A 15,635-nucleotide genomic window follows, 5' to 3' on the forward strand; every position below is an offset into this window, starting at 1 on the left:
ATGAATAAAATACATATAACAACAGCGAGACAAAAAAATCCCATGAAAACCTGTAAAACTCAGTTAAAAAGCAGTGTGTAGACTAATAAATGCATCACCATACAATGTATAGATGATGTATCTTATTATAGCTTTAGTAAGACATAGTGATGTACTTAGTCCCTATGCATATATTTAAGGAAAGCAGAGTATATAATATAGATAGATCACTTCACTATACATTAGCAAATATAGATTTTAGTGAAAGCTTTTAGATATAGAGCATATATATATATAGATGTAATCAGTACTAATCACCCCTCGGTAAATCAGATGTCAAATAGTAGGACCGATGTCATTCAAACCATGTGCCATCTTTGTACAGAATCACACTGCTCAGTGCCCCTACGCACGTTTTGGCGCTATGCCTTCATCAGGGGGTGAAATATATATATATATATTATACATGGGAAATCATGGGAAATTATTTCTGTATATGGGGTCTGAGAGGGGCATTATTACTTTACATGGAGGTACTTAGGGTATTACTACTACACAAGGGGAGCACAGTGGCATTATTATTACTTTTGTTAAGCATTCGGGGCATCATTAATGGCTAAGGGGACACTCAGGGGACATTATTACTTTCTAGGAGCACACAGAGGACAATATGAAATGTCAAGTGGCCACGTAAGAAGCATTATTACATTATAGGGGCACTGATGGTATTATAACCATTAAAGGAAAACAAGAGGCATTAATATTGTCTTGGGGTTTATTATGTAAGGGGCACAGTGGTGGGCATTTTTACTACTACTGCTATTATTATTAATATTATGCAGTGCACTAAAAGCAGTACTGTTACCATGCCATACAGCAAGTCAAGTAATAGGAACAAATATGGCAACAGCAAGCTCAACATTGTGGTGTTAGCAGAATGGGGAGTTTGTTCAGGTGGGGAATAGATGCTGACAGTACTGGAAAAGTGAGAAGTCAAATATGTCTTTGTTGTTTACTCTGCAGACAAGTAATGCCTGAAAGAAGTCGCCATGGCGGTCTGGCCCAAATGAATAAGACAGGAAAAGTGAACGACTCCATCAGAAAGAATGTCACGTGTAAGTAATTATCTATAATTGTACTGTAATATCTTAAAGAGGACCTGTCATGTGTCCAAAAATGTGTTTTTGCCAAAAATCCCCATTGTGGAGATATGTCCTTTTTTGGCTCCAAGTATTCTTGTATTTCACAAGAGTTTTTTTCTGCCCATTCACTGCTCAAGTCAGCAACTAGTGGACATACAAGGTCCACTCCAGATAAATCTCACAGTTCAATAGTTATCTTATTCTTGACTCAAAGTGGTTTCACTTGAAATTTAGTCTATGAAATCATGTTTTGCTATACGTATAGACTTTTGAGGAAATTCCAGTCACTAAGAATATTTTGCAAGATTGGACTACATATTGGACTTATTTTAGACATTTTGTCTTTGAACAACTTGTGTCTTGGGTCCAATTTGAATTGTTGATCACCCTATTCTAAGAGACATTTGTCTTTGCACTTGTTGAATAGTTTTCATTTTCATAGAGACTTAGGTTCGCATAGTTACTGTAGCTTCACTTAGGCTTGGAGCCTATCTCTATTTTTTAAGGCAATTATTTTTTAATGATATTATTAAAATTTATATTTTATTCTCACTAATTTTGCTGGATAACCATTCACTGCTCAACATCTGAACCTGTTTGAACTGCGTGATCTCACTCTGTATTTCTTCTCTTCTATGATGCTGTCCAATCGTCTTGCAAGATCACACTGTTCAACTAGGTTCAGGTGCTGCTGAGTGGCGAGTGGACAGCATCATAGAATGGAAGGACTACACTTTTGTAGAATATTCTGTGGGACCATAAGCATACTTGGAGCCAAAAAAGAAAAAAGGGCATATCTCCCCAAAGGAGAGACAAAATGACAGATGGAAAACAGCAGCAGTTTCAGAGGAGTACAGAGATTTTGGCAAGGTGTCATTTTTTTGGACACATGACATGTCCTCTTTAATATGTTTTGCGGAACTGGTATCTTCCACTATATGGACACACTACAGAGGTAATATTGGACTTTGTATAGTTATTTTTTTGAATAGCAAAATGGTCATCTCCTGAGATTCACCCATATCTCACTATGATTAGGGAGCACCACCATCTTTGTAAACATGGCTACCTAGGGTAAGGGTCCATTCAGATGTTTTTGGCTCACACTATGCTGAAACTTTGCTATGCCCCTTGATGCTACCCTTAGCTACTACTACTGTGTTCTTTACTCATATTTCATTATGGCTTCATTATGTTCTCAAGCATGCCATAAATATTCATCTGTCTTCACCCCCCAGCCTGTTTTCCTGTTCATGGCCAGGCCAAATTTTACAATTCTGACCAGTATCAATTTATGTGGAAACAAGTCTGTAACACTTCAACAGATCACAGTGATTCTGTTTTTTCGTGACATATTGTACTTCATGATAGTGATAAAATTTGTTCGATAAGACTTGGATTTACTTGTGAAAATATCGGAAATTTGGAGAAAGTTTTGAAGTTTCAAACTTTTCATTCTTATGCCTTTAAAATTGAGAGTTATGTCAAGCTAAATAGTTAATAAATAACATTTACCACATGTCTACTTTAGATCAGCTTCATTTTTTAAAAATATTTTTTTTTTGTTAGGAAGTTGAAAGGGTTAAAAGTTTATCAGCAATTTCTCATCTTTCCAACAAAATTTACAAAACCATTTTTTTAGGGACCACATCACATTTCAAGTGACTTTGGGTGGCCTATATGACAGAAAATACCCCAAATTGACACCATTCTAAAAACTGCACCCCTCAAAGTACTCAAAAACACATTCGAGAAGTTTATTAACCCTTCAGGTGCCTCACAGGAATTAAAGTAATGTGGAAGGAAAAAATGAACATTTTACTTTTGTTCACAAAAATGTTATTTTAGCCCCAATTTTTTCTATTCTCTTAAGAGTAACAGGAGAAAATGGACCACAAAATTTGTTGTGCAATTTCTCTTGCATGCGCCAATATACCATATGTTGGGGAAAACTACTGTTTGGGTGCATGGCAGGGCTCGGAAGGAAAGGAGCACCGTTTGACTTTTTGAACGTAAAATTGGCTAGAATCGATAACTGATGCCATGTCACATTTGGAGTGCCCCTGATGTGCCTAAACAGTGGAAACCCCCCACAAGTTACCCCATTTAAGAAACTAGACCCCTCAATGATATTATCTTGATGCGTAGTGAGCACCTTGAATCCCTAGGTGCTTCACAGAAGTTTAAAACGTTGAGCTGTGAAAATAAAAAAATCATATTTTAGCCACAGAAATGTTGTTTTAACCCAAAATTTTTCATTTGCACAAGCGTAAAAAGAGAAAAAAGAAGACAAAATTTGTTGTGCAATTTCTTCTGAGTATGTCGATACCCCATATGTAGGGGAAAACTACTGTTTGGGTGCATGGCAGGGCTCGGAAGGGAAGGAGCACCGCTTCCAATGGGAGAACCCCTGATGGGCCTAAACAGTGGAAAAAAAACAACAAGTTACCCCATTTTGGAAACTAAACACCTCAAGGAATATATCTAAATGTGTGGTGAGCACCTTGAACCCACAGGTGCTTCACAGAATTTTACAATGTTGAACTGTGAAAAAATATATATATATTTTTCCCACAAAAATGTTGTTTTACCCTAAATTTTTTCATTTCCACAAGGATAGCAGGAGAAAATGGACCCCGGAATTTGTTGTGCAATTTCTCTTGAGTATGCCAATAGCCCATAAGTGGTGAAAAGCTACTTTTGAAGCACAGTGCAAAGTTCAGAAGGGAAGAAGCGCTGCTGTGGTGTAACCCTGGACTCTGATCTCTCCTTCAAACCACATATCCAAGCCCTTTCCACTTCCTGCTGACTCCAACTCAAAAATATTTACCGGATACGCATATTCCTCAGCCATGAATCTGCAAAAACACTAGTGCACGCCCTCATCATCTCCCGCCTCAACTGCTGCAACTTCCTGCTTTGTGGCCTCCCTTCCAACACTCTTGCACCCCTCTAATCTATCCTAAACTCTGCTGTCTGACTAATCCACCTGTCCTCCTGCTCTTCCCTGGCCTCTCCTCTCTGTCAATTCCTTCACTGGCCTGTCAATCTCTTCACTGGCTCCCCATTGCCCAGAGACTCCAGTTAAAAACCCTAATCACAGCATACAAAGCCATCCACAACCTGTCTCCTCCATATATCTATGACCTAGTCTCCCGGTACATACCTGCAAGCAACCTCCGATCCTCACAAGATCTCCTGCTCTACTCCCCTCTTATCTCCTTTTCCCCCAATCACATACATGATTTCTCTCGTGCATCCCCTCTACTCTGGAACTCTCTACCCCAACATTTCAGACTCTCGCTTACCGTGGAAACCTTCAAAATGAATCTGAAGACCCACCTCTTCCGACAAGCCTACAACCTGCAGTAACCATCGCTCCACCATACCACTGCACGATTAGCTCTACCCCTAGACTAAATTTTGGAAATTATACTCCTTTGGGAATTTATCTACAGGTGTAGTGATGATTTGACTTCATGGGTGTTTTTTCAGAAACAAGCAGCACTGGATGTTTCTGAGTGAAAATTGCAAATCTGCTAGTGTAGTGCCCATACATTATAGTGACCATTACATTGTAGTGCCCAATACATTATGCCCATTTTATGCTTCTGGCGATATGCACCCATAAATTAGGCAAGCTCTCATCATTACAGAAAGGCCAAACATGTGGACGCTAAATGTGGTTTAGGCACAATGTGGGACTCAGAAGGACATTTGGATTTGGGAGCACAGAATTTGCTGAATTTCTTTTGAGGGGTCGAGGAGCCATTTAGCTATTCCCGAGCCTTTGTGCTACCAGTAACATGGAAGCCCCCTATATCTCCATTGACAGATAACAGACTTGAGTGGGGACTTGTGGATCGAGTTGAAGCTTTTGTTGGGAACATTTTAGATAACATTTTGAATCACGTTTATCCTTTGCTCTACACTGAGCACTTAGCACTGAGCACTTACATCTGGGTTTCCCTCTAAATCTCTGAGTGACATGATTCAGATGAAACCCTGAGGGATCCATTCACTATAATGAGGCAGCAGAGTTACTCTGGACTCCGTCTGGCCTCTGTTCAGCATTGTCCTTTTCTGGGGGCTCTGTCTTAATCACGTATTTACATGGAAAACCCATTGTAAGAGCTCAGCGCAGAGCACAGGATAAATGTGAGCTGAGCCTTACTGTGATTTTGAGAGGCAGAATGAATAAATCAACAGCAGGTGAAGAACTGGTTTTATTTATTTTTTACGCCATTCATCGTGTGGTATAATTGATTAGACAACTTTATTCTTTGGGTCGGTGCGATTACAGCGATACTAGATTTATATCGGGTTTTTATGTTTGATAGCTTTCCACACACTAAAAGACACTTTTTTTTTGGAAAGCAAGTTTTTGCATCACCATATTTGAGAGCTATAATTTTCCATATTTCTGTTGACAGAGTCATGTGATGGCATTTTTTTTACGGAACGAGTTGTCTTTCTTATTGCTATAATTTTCGGTCACATAACATTTTTTGATCGCTTTCTATTCTGATTTTTTGGAGGCAGAATAAACAAAAAACAGCGATTCAGGAATTGTTTTTTGTGTTTTTTTTTAATGCCGTACCGCATGTGTTAAAATTGGTAAGGCAGCTTTATTCTTCAGGTCAGTACGATTACAGCAATACCACATTTATATAATTTTTTTTTATGTTTTGCCGTTTTTACACAAAAAAACTGTTTTATAGAAAAAAATAATTCTTTTTGCATTGCTTTTTTCTGAGAGCTATAACTTTTTTATTTTTCCGCTGATGGAACTATATCATGGCTTGTTTATTGTGGGACAAGATGACGTTTTCAGCGGTACCATTTTTCTTTACATTCATCCTTTTTATCGCATTTTATTCTACTTTTTGTTCAGCAGTATGATGAAAAAGCAAAGCTTTTTCTCGTTTTTTTTTAATTGTTCACTGAAGGGGTTATCTAGCATAACAGTTTTATGGGTTGAGTCGTTCAGGCGATACCAAACGTGTACTTTTTTTTGTTATTTTTTTATTTGCATAAAAATACATATTTATGGGTACGGTATAATATTTTTTCAATTTTTTTTTAATTTTGTGATTTTTTTAAAAAATCTTATCAGAGGGGAGAGGGAGCTTGATCCCTTGCCCTGGCTTTTAAATTCTGTGATTGATATCGATCGCAACATTTCAGGGTCTAAACATCTGGGGGCGGTGTGGACACCACTTCTGGCAGTGAGAGCCAGGTGTCAACTTTATTGATTACAATATCTTAGTAGAAAAATAGTAATTGCAAAACACAAAAAAAGACAGACAGGTAACAATTGCTGGTGCATTATGTGCATGAAATAGATATCAAATTATACTTACTAGGTAAGCATGGGATCTCCCAAAGTGGTGACACAATGGTCCAAACTAACCACATTTATGTCATGTAATCTTGTTTAAAGATAAAAGGGGAAACCATGTTACCCATTCATAGAGTCAGCCTGACTTGTTACCACAAAAGTAAGACTCCCCAACACGCGTTTCTCTTCTTAAATGGGTTGTCCGGTCAAAAGTGATAAGTCTGCAGTCACTCTGTGTGACTGCAGACTTATGAATCCACCCAGCGCAGGCACTGTGCGCTGCGGGGATTCACCGGTTTCAGACCCGTGACCGGTGGGTATTTATGAGTTACACATACACTTGTATGGAGCGAGGCCACACCCCATCTAGTGATGCAGGCGGCCAGTAGGTGCGTCCGACTAGAAGGCGCGGCCTCGTTCAATACAAGTGTATGGAGATCGAGGCCACGCCCACTGGCCGGGGGTATTTACCCTCCGGTCCCGAGTCTGAAACCGGTGAATCCCTGCAGTGCACAGTCCATGTACTGGGGGGATTCATAAGTCTGCAGTCACACAGAGTGACTGCGGACTTATCACTTTTGACCAGACAAGCCCTTTAAGTAACTAGCTTTTTCAAGGGGATTTGGTGACTCTTATTTTTGTGGTAACAAGTCAGGCAACAAATGTGGTTAGTTTTGACCATTGTGTCACCACTTTGGGAGACCCCATACTTACCTAGTGGGTATAATTTCTCGTCTATTTCAAGTAAATAACTTACCAGCAATTGTTAGCAGCCTGTCTTTTTTGTATTTTGCAATTACTATTTTTCTACTATGATTTTGTAATCAATAAAATATATATTTTAACCATTTAAACTCCAAGTTTTCCTCCTGTTTATACTATGTTATTTAGGAGTGGTTTAAACTTTCTATGTGGAAATGTCTTACCATACTTAGTGGCATAATCCACATCTTTAATGCCATTGGGTATATGTATGTATCTAATTCTTTCTTTTCCTGAACTGATCTTTCATTCTCAAAATTCTCAATTCACTGGTATAATTTGTCTTCAGTGAATACAGATTTTCTCATTACTGAGATGGGAGATGACAGTTGGTGCTCATAAAGTTCTACGGAGAACTGTAACTGTCGTTTAAGAAGAACTTGCAACTTAATGTCTCTGTCGGCGTCCAGCTCCTCCATTCTCCATAGATTTTTAAAAGCACCATCTCCTATCTCCGTAATAAAAAGGTCTGTCTTCACTGAATAAAGATTTCACTCAAGAACTAAGAGTGAAAGATCTATCCAGGAGGAGAAAGACACAAACTTCTCTCATAGGATATATTACATATTTTATATTTTCATGTGTACTATTCATTTATGAAATAACAATTAAAATGACAGATACTCTCTTTGGGGCAACAAAACAACAGGACATTATTTAATTATGTAAGATTTAAAAAGGAAATTAAATTATACATTTTAAATGAATGTTCCTTTCAACATAGCTTACAATTCCCCCAAAATATGTCTGCCCTTATCTAGCTTTAGCTCAGAGGTGCATATTGGGCATTACTAATTAAGGAAGAAAATTAGTGGTTTCACTTACCTATAAAAGTTGATTGAAAAATTGATTTGTCAGTTCAAAGAATCTCCTGGAATTGTATTATTTGCTGGAAACAAAGGAGAAAGATATTTTTTAGAACAAAGATGTTTATTCAAAAAAAAGTATTTTTGACTGAGGTACTCAGCGTTACTAAAAGAGCTAATTAACTGTGAAAACACAACTATTATTGAATCGTTATCAGTATTGTAGTAGTGTAGTCAGTGTGTGTCTTCATGTATGTATTCAGTGATTATATATTATATATATATTATACGCTGCTCATAGTGTAAGGGCACCTTATGCTGGTATTCTTTGGGTGCTTAATGATAATATTTGCCCAGTAGGTAAAGATATTATTAAACCACTACATGGTATTATTTTTGCCCCCCTCTATTTGTGTCATATAGGAATATAAGTTGGGCATAACACAGCAGTATTATTTAAGCACTTATGGCGTTATTATTTCTACGTTGCTGAAGGAGCATGGTATATTATTCTATTTTTTTTGGCTGACATTGCATTATTTGAACATAGAAAGGCAGCCTGACCTGCAAATACGCCCCAGCATATTTGATCAATGCTCTAATTTATACTGAGAAATTGCAATGTAACTGCAGTCAATGTAAGCTCCTTGTTTATGCTAAACCATACAATGGCTCGTTCATATCAAGTTTGGGCCACACATTTATGCCTCCATCGAGTGTTCCATCTGACCCTGTAAAAAAGAGATTCAAGTGTACAACCCCCAGAGCCAATCACTACAATGATGACAAAAATGTATGCTGGCACGTTAGGCGGGCTGCACTGTGGGAATGAAGAGCCTCGGGATTCCAAAATGGTTTTTATTATTACCAATGTGTTTCTGCGTCGGACCAACATCTTTCTCAAGGTATAACAAAACAAGTCACTTGGTTTTTATACTTTGAGAAAGGCACCGGTCTGGTGCAGAAACACGTTTGTACTAATAAAAACCGTTTTGGAATCCCGAGGCTCTTCATTCCCACAGTGCAGCCCCTCTAACATGCCAGAATGCATTTTTGCTATTATACATCTGTAAGAACCATTTCCTCCAGCCACAGGGCAGCAGCAGTGGCTTTCCATGTCTTTATAGGTGTGAAGGCACACAACACCTTTAGATGAGTGCTACCATCACTTACAGCTATCCTTTACCAGACGTGTTGCCATATTTTGTGTGCACTTCTGTCCTTCTCAATTCACTACAATGAGGCAGACCTAGTCAAAGACACTTTATAGTCCTTCTGGCCTTCATTGCAAGAATATCCATTCTTAGGCGGACACAAAAACATAATGTACCATTCTATTGTGTACATCTATACCTGTTTGGTTCATTTTAGTTAATGGCTCCATCGATACCCTGTTGTTGGTAGGTCCAAATCCTGAATTTTGGCAGTCAGGTGGAATTCCTGATGGAGTCATGAACATGTGGTCCAAAAGTGATGTGATCAAGCCTTAATGCCATGTGCACAGTGCACACATTGCTTGTTTGGTGAGTTTTTTACCTTAGTATTTGTAAGCCAAAACCAGGAGGAAGGAAAATATAATAGAAACACGTCACCACTTCTGTATTTATCACCCACTCCTGGTTTTAGCTTACAATACTGAGGTAAAAAGCTCACCAAATACTCACAACATGTGCACGTGGCCTAAGAGGGGTTTTATTCTTAATTGCTGCCCATGAACCCTAATGACAGTAATGCCCATGTAATTGAAAGACCTCTCTCCCTTGACCCCTTAGTGACAGAGATAATTTTGATCTTAATGACCAAGCTAAATTTCACAATTCTAACCCCTGTCACTTTATGTGTTAATAACTCTGGAATGCTTATGACCTATTGTAGTTCATGATAGTGGTAAAATTTGTTCAATATCACTTGGGTTTATTTGTGAAGATATCCCAATTTGGCTGAAAAATTGGAGAAAAAAACAACGGAATTTTCAAACTTTCAATCTTTATATCCTTATACCAGCTAGTCATGCTGTACAAAATAATTAATAAATAACATTTCCCATATGTCTACTTTACATCTGCATCATTTTTCAAATGTCATTTTATTTTATTAGGATGTTACAGGGGTTAAAAGTTTAGCAGCAATTTCTCATTTTTGTAACAGATTTACAAAATTTGTTTCTTTAGGGAACTATTCAGATTTAAATGGACCTTGAGGGGCCTATATATTGAAAAAGCAACAAAAGTGATACCATTTTAAAAACTGCACCCCTCAAATACTTCTGTCAGAATTTTTTTAACCCTTCACATGCTACACGGGAATTAATGCAAACTGGAATGTAAAAAATATTAAAATTTTACCTCTAAAATGTTGCTTGAGCCCCAAATTGTTTCACTTTTGCAACTGGTAACACCAAAAAGTGTACCCTACAGTTTGTTACCCACTTTGTTACAAGCGCAGCGAAAACCTACTTATACTCAAAAAGTTCTGTTTGCATAAACAGCAGGTCTCGAAATGGAAGGAGCAATATCTGAATTTTAGAACACAAATTTGGCTGGAAGAGATGGCGGGCACCATGTCGCATTTGCAGGTCCCCTAAGGTGCCTAAACAGCAGAAGCCCCCCACAAGTAACCCCATTTTGAAAACTACACTTCCAAGGATTTTATCCAGAGGTATAATGAGCATTTTGAACCCACAGGTACTACGCAAAATTTGATAACATTAGGACATTATATTGAATATGTCATCATATCGTCATCATTTTTTTTTTTTTTGTAACTTTTGAAAAAACCCTGAAGTCTAACTCTAACCCTAAGCGTAACCCTAACGGCAAAGAATAAAAGAAATAAAAATTATTAAAAAAAAAAAATTAATCTGACTAGGGGGATGATCAAGGGATCAAGGTGGTGCACAGCGAGGCACAGTCCAAGAGCTTCCATATTCACTAATTATTGAGCTTTTAATCACTGTGATAGGGTCTATCACAGTGCTCAAAAATCAGGAACCAATAGGAATAATCCCTAAGCGTGCTGGGTGCCGACTGGCAGATCTCGGCGGACGCACTGCATAAGCACCCACCAGTTTGCTTCGGGAACAAGAGGAGGAGGGCCGGGGGATGGCGGATCCGGCACTAAGGTACCGTGGGGGACCTGAAGACATAATTTCTCTCTCTTCTGACATGTTAGATCATGTCAGAGGAGAGAAATTAATTTTAAATGGGACTACTTTTTTTAACATGATCTCCATTATTTGTCGAACATATTCACTTAATAGGGGACTGGAAAAAACATTAAAAAGCGGCACTGAGTAATAAGGCCCCTTAACTGCCACCATTAAAAGGCATATCGGTGGTCATTATAAGGTTAAGACATCTGTGTGTCATGTGCGTGCTCTAACCGGGTTTTTTTCACAGGAGAATATGTACCAATTGTATTCTGTGGGGCTGTTCACATGTCCATGATTTTTAGCAGTTTCAGTGGTCGAAACAAAATCATGGAGTCATGCTTGTTTTTGATCTGAGTCACGGATCAAAATTACCCATACAAGTCTATGGGTCCATGAAAATCACAGACGCCGCATGGATGGTATCCATGTGCAATCCTTGTGCTGCCTGGGATTAACATCGTGAACAGTAGGGGAAACCTTGCAGTTTATTTTTTTTTATCAGTGAAATATTACTGAATCACTGATGGTAAAAACTGACACACAGACCAAATACTGCTGAAATTCAGATCCAGAACACTGATGGGCAACTGTCCTTGTTTGTACCTGCGAGAAAAATCACAGACGTCTGAATTAGGCCTAATTCTGCATAAATAGCAGTATAGTTAGTTTCATATTTATAGTTTTTCCAGCAAAAATAAAGAGTTAAACAATAAAAATACTAAACTAATAAAACCAACAATCCCAAGGTCTACGACTTCTGATTAGCATTAAAGTAAATGTATTAGCAATGCAGGTTTTTCATGTCTTCGTGGGTGTTGGCGAGGGTGCCATTTGTAATCTCTGAATATCAATCCATTAGTCTACAACAAATTGACGTGCGGTGTAGGCACGATTTGTATCTAACTATACATTTTCTCTTCTAGACCTTTAAAACCATACATTTTATCCATCAGCTAAAAGCATTCTTTAAATTGCATCATTTCCACAGCGGAGAATACTCCTTATAGCAGAGATCGAAGTCTACAATTCCCTCAGCAGAGAGCATGATCATCCATGTCACTAATGCATTTGTCATCTTTGCACTATTATATATGTGATAAGGAGTTAACCAGGAACACATTCAGAAAAAAAAAAAGCCCAGAAGATAATTCCGCAATCACATTACGCTTGCGGTTTGATTATCATTGTGCTTCCTCATTTTCCATGGCATTTCATACAAGGAGTTATTAAAAGTCAGACACGGAGGTCCAAGGTATAATTTCCTGTCTGCAGAGATAAGCTATGCTCTACTCTCCATTTAATTAGCACCATTATTTTAGTTTTTTTGCTAAGTGCATTCTTTTAATGGGATTTGTTCTAGGCTGTTTGCTCAATATGTTATTTACAGACCATTTAATGTTTTCCTCCTTTTCATCATTTGCTCTGAAGATGATCATGAGACACGATGGATACCATGTACTCCATAGCCTCTCGCTGAGAATTTTAACTTAATCACACAGCTATAATTAACCAGGAGAATAGGCCATAATGAGGCTACTAACCGCCCGGCCATTGAATTTTAGAAATAGCCGCTTCTAACAAAGATCAGCTGCTTTTTTCTCACCTCTTTGTAAATGAGGCAGCTATAATTAAGGAATACTTCAAATTGTAATGTAATACCGGAGAAGCTACATGTCATCCTCATTTATCTTTATTTGTCACATTTTCAGCCAGGCAACTTTATATATTATCTCTTAAAATGCACACACTTATTAATGTATTTATCTAAGTAGTAAGATATCTTACTCATTATATTATAAGATATATTTTAGAAAGCATTTATTGTTCTGAATTATTTCTACATGTAATTTTCTATTGCACCATTACTTAAGGTTGCCCCTCCTTTTTTATTGATGGCCTATCTGTAGGTGGGGTGCAACACACGGCATTCTGACCGATCAGCATTTACCGGTGCCGGACGGAAGTTCTCAGATTCTGCTGGAACACAGCAACTCCGTCAAAACTATAGTGGCCATGGCCGGCTACTACAGATCCATTCCCTATTTATTTGAATAGGGGGTAGATCGTTAGTTCCCAGCCAAGGCCACTAAAGAAATGATGGAGCTGCTGTGTTCCGGCAGCATCCTAGTACTTCTGGCTGTGCCAGTAACAGTTGATTGGCAGGGGTACCAGGTGTCAAACCCTCACCAATGAGATATTAATGGCCTATCCTATTCAAATAAATAGGGGGTGGATCTATAATACCAGGCTTTGGTCACTATAGAGTTTTTTAACGGAGTTGCTGTGTTCTACCAGCATCCAAGAACTTGTGGCCGGCACCGATAACAGCTGATTGGCAAGGGTACCAGGTGTTGAACCCCCACCAATGAGATATTGATGGCCAATACTATTCAAATAAATAGGGGGGTGGATCTTTAGTACCCGGCCATGGCCACTATAGATTTTTTTAATGGAGTTGCTGTGTCCTGTCAGCATCGGAAAACTTCTGGACGGTGCTAGTAACAGCTGATTGGCCAGTGTGCCGTGTGTTGCACTCCCTCTGATCAGATATTCATGCCTTGTCCTAAGTATTAACCATCAAAAAAAAGTAGTGGCTAACCTCTTTATTGGAGCATGCCATAAGCACTGCTGCAACCATCATTTGTACAAAAATGTGTTACAGTTGGTCATTGTTTGCATCTCTGACCACTTTTTAAAAATATGACAATAAAATTGGATAGAGTTTATGGGAAGACAGAGCATCAACGGGCCAACAGGTTTAAAGCCTCAGAGTCAAGGCCATTGTTCATTTTTGCAGTTTTGTTTTTTTCTTTCTCACCTTCCAATAGCCATAACATTTTTATTTTTCCATAGGCATAGCCGTCTAACAGTTTTTTTTTTTTTTGACAGACATGTTACAGTTTTGGATGACACCATTCACATTACCATATAATATACAGGAATAACATTTTAAGGAGAAATGGTAAAAACAGGCAATTCCGCAATTTTTTTTTTACAGCATTCAATGTGCAGTAAAACTGACATGGCAATATGATTCTTCAGGTCAGTACAACTAGGCCTCAATCAGATGTCCGTTTTTCATATACATAGCCAATCAGTGTTTTTCCCAGATAGAACACATATGCATACCCAATAAAGTCTATGGTGCTAGTCACATGTCTGGGTTTTTGCTGACACTGTGTCCATAAAAAAATCATGTTCGATTTTGACTTGAGCCATGTCTAAAAATTACCCATAGAATTCTATGGGTTGGTAAAAATCCCTGACAGCACACAGATTCAACAATGTGCAGTCTGTAATTACAATTGTAATGAATAGGAGAAGCTTTGCATATTATTTATATATATTTCATGCAAAAAATTCACTGATGAAAAAAAAAAAGATGGGAATAGCTGACACACTGACCAAATACTGATGAAAATCTAATCCAAACCAATGATGAAACTTGGACAATTTTTTGCTTACCAGAAAAATCACAGACGTCTGAATGAGGCCTAGCTGAGATACCAAACTTACCAAATTATTTTAAAGATTTAAAAATTTCTTAATGGTTTGTTATGTCCAGTTTTTTTTACATGCCGAGCTGTAATTTTTAGTGGCACCATTTTGGGTTATATATGATGTTTTGATTGCATTTAGTTGGCTTTTTGTGCATGATAAAATGACAAAAAATGTGGAAAATTTTGATGTTTACATTTTTTTCTATATGACATTTACCTTATGGGTGTAATAATTTTATATGATGATTGACATTTTATGGATGGGGCTATACTGGCTATACTGAATATTCTTATTTTTGTAACTACTTCCACCATACCCAATATCTTAAATAACAGTCACAATTTCACAACGGCATTTCAGAGGTTAAATTGTTGCAATTGAAGCTAGTTCCTAACGCACAGTTAGCTGGCAGTTCAGCTCCTGAGTTTGCTGCATTTAGCAATGGTGTACTACCGTACCGCCTTACATTTACAGTTCGCTTCTCTGAAGATTTACTATAAGCTATGTCAGAAACTGATGGAAATAGAATATGTTGATAATTGCTCACAGAACATGTACATTTCCAAATCTGGCGTAAGAACATGCAAAAGATACCACAAATTTATTAAAAGCCCTTTGCCATTTAAAGACATCCTGACATCTGATAAACGCTGCCCTATCCATGGGCAGCATGTCATAGAATTATAGAATCATAGAATGTTAGTTGTGATGGACCTCCAGGATCATCATGTCCAACCCCCTGCTCAATGCAGGATTCACTAAACCATCTCAGACAGATGTCTGTCCAGCCTCTGTTTGAAGACTTCCATTGAAGGAGAACTCACCACCTCTCGTGGCAGCTTGTTCTACTCATTGATCACCCTCACTGTCAAAATGTTTTTTCTAATATCTAATCTCTATTTTCTCCCTTTTAGTTTCATTCCATTGCTTCTCGTGTTTCCATGTGCAAATGA

At 38.0% G+C, this 15,635-nt stretch overlaps 2 long non-coding RNA genes across 2 annotated transcripts in view; one reads left to right on the forward strand and one right to left on the reverse strand.

Moving 5' to 3' along the window:
• Positions 1 to 15,635, forward strand: part of LOC141165236 (uncharacterized) — a 155,786-nt gene that overhangs the window by 9,135 nt on the left and 131,016 nt on the right. The window contains exon 2 of the long non-coding RNA XR_012251105.1: positions 1,003 to 1,094. This is a non-coding gene — a long non-coding RNA (uncharacterized lncRNA). The remainder of the gene's footprint in view (positions 1 to 1,002; positions 1,095 to 15,635) is intronic.
• Positions 493 to 15,635, reverse strand: part of LOC141165235 (uncharacterized) — a 154,342-nt gene continuing 139,199 nt past the window's right edge. Inside the window, exons 3-4 of the long non-coding RNA XR_012251104.1 lie at positions 8,050 to 8,113; positions 493 to 3,540 (exon numbers count right to left, since the gene is read on the reverse strand). This is a non-coding gene — a long non-coding RNA (uncharacterized lncRNA). The remainder of the gene's footprint in view (positions 3,541 to 8,049; positions 8,114 to 15,635) is intronic.

Source organism: Phyllobates terribilis, unplaced genomic scaffold, assembly GCF_046119375.1.
Source record: "Phyllobates terribilis strain yellow unplaced genomic scaffold, ASM4611937v1 Scaffold_11__3_contigs__length_659146591, whole genome shotgun sequence".
NCBI lineage: Eukaryota > Metazoa > Chordata > Amphibia > Anura > Dendrobatidae > Phyllobates > Phyllobates terribilis.